Source organism: Coregonus clupeaformis, chromosome 35 (assembly GCF_020615455.1).
Source record: "Coregonus clupeaformis isolate EN_2021a chromosome 35, ASM2061545v1, whole genome shotgun sequence".
Classification (NCBI taxonomy): domain Eukaryota; kingdom Metazoa; phylum Chordata; class Actinopteri; order Salmoniformes; family Salmonidae; genus Coregonus; species Coregonus clupeaformis.
The window spans coordinates 38,715,332-38,717,395 of record NC_059226.1 but is presented as its reverse complement, the minus strand read 5'-3'; positions in this window follow the sequence as shown (position 1 = coordinate 38,717,395).

The window sequence follows — 2,064 nt, the reverse complement described above, 5'->3', positions numbered from 1 at the left end:
ACCTAAATATAAAACCGTACCGGCACCTGTTTCAGTCCAAGTCAAGTTCTGATCCAAACCAGGTGTTGGTGCTGGGTTGGAGTAAAAGCCTGCACCCACCCAGTAGATCAGGGGTGTCAAACTCATTCCGCGGAGGGCCGTGTCCGCAGGTTTCTCCTTTCAGTGAAGACGTAGACAACCAGGTGAGGGGAGCTCTTGACTCATTAGTGACCTTTAATTCATCAATCAAAAACCCCCAAGACACTCCTCCGCCCTCCGCGGAATGAGTCGAAACACGTTCCGGTAGGTTGATGATGTGTTGGCTAGTACTGGGCTGGAACAAAACCCTGCTCACACAGTCGCGCTCCAGGACCAGGGCGTCGACAACCAATGTGTTAAATAAAGTTGCAGTATCATCCTTGGTTACGTCCCAAAATGGCCCCCCTCTTCCCACTAGTAGGGGTATAGGGTGCCATTTGGGACGTTCACTAGTAGGTCTGTACTGGCTGCAGCCAGCAGAGAAAGAAGGAACATGTTTGGGAGCCGTTACACAGCACCCTATTCCCTCTATCTGGGTTCCCAAACTGGCGGTGACTTTATCTGGCCCCTCGAGTATATAAAAAAAAAAAAAAAAAAAAGTTTTTTTGGTTTGACATAAGACTGTAAAAACCAGCTCCAAGTGATTTTATTTGTGGAAATCTGTTCCAAAGCCTTCCCACGCCTAAGAGATGTATGTGATCGTATACAAAACGTAAGCAAGGTTTGAAATGATTGTTTCGGTCAAATTATTATATCAATTCGGTCTACTAGGCCACTCGACCATCCGCTCAAGAAAAAAAAAGAAATAAAAATCGTCCCGCGGCTGAATCTAGTTGATACCTGGACTATATAGTGCACTACTTTAGACCAGAGAGTCCTATCGGACCTGGTCAACAGTAGTGCACTGTAAAGGGGTTCAGGTCAACAGTAGTGCACTATAAAGGGGTTCAGGTCAACAGTAGTGCACTATAAAGGGGTTCAGGTCAACAGTAGTGCACTGTAAAGGGGTTCAGGTCAACAGTAGTGCACTGTAAAGGGGTTCAGGTCAACAGTAGTGCACTATAAAGGGGTTCAGGTCAACAGTAGTGCACTATAAAGGGGTTCAGGTCAACAGTAGTGCACTATAAAGGGGTTCAGGTCAACAGTAGTGCACTGTAAAGGGGTTCAGGTCAACAGTAGTGCACTATAAAGGGGTTCAGGTCAACAGTAGTGCACTGTAAAGGGGTTCAGGTCAACAGTAGTGCACTGTAAAGGGAATCGGGTGTTGTTTGTTTACTATGGTGCTGTCCAATTGTAATAACCCAGCCAGCCGTCCACTGACACAATACAATACACATCATCACCACGCCTGCCCAGAGATCTGGGGCGGATTCAAGAGTGTGTGTGTGTGTGTGTTCAGAGTTGACTCCAGGGGTTGTGTTCAGGGCTGACTCTGGATGTGTCTCCGTAGTTCCTGGGCCTTGTCCCGTAGGTCAGGTCTGCTGTCTGTCTGCAGGGTGGACAGGGAACGCTGCAGCTGCTCCCGACTCTTCCCCGAAACACACTCCCACTGGCCACTCTCTGGAACGACATACACAACCTGTCCCCTTCAGGGACTAGGGGAGAAAACCTGTCCCCTTCAGGGACTAGGGGAGAAAACCTGTCCCCTTCAGGGACTAGGGGAGAAAACCTGTCCCCTTCAGGGACTAGGGGAGAAAACCTGTCCCCTTCAGGGACTAGGGGAGAAAACCTGTCCCCTTCAGGGACTAGGGGAGAAAACCTGTCCCCTTCAGGGACTAGGAGAGAAAACCTGTCCCCTCCTGGGACTAGGGGAGAAAACCTGTCCCCTTCAGGGACTAGGGGAGAAAACCTGTCCCCTTCAGGGACTAGGGGAGAAAACCTGTCCCCTTCAGGGACTAGGGGAGAAAACCTGTCCCCTTCAGGGACTAGGGGAGAAAACCTGTCACCTTCAGGGACTAGGAGAGAAAGAGTAGAGGGAGGGAGGGAGGGAGAGGGAGGGAGAGGGAGGGAGGGAGGGAGGGAGAGGGAGGGAGAGGGAGGGAGGGA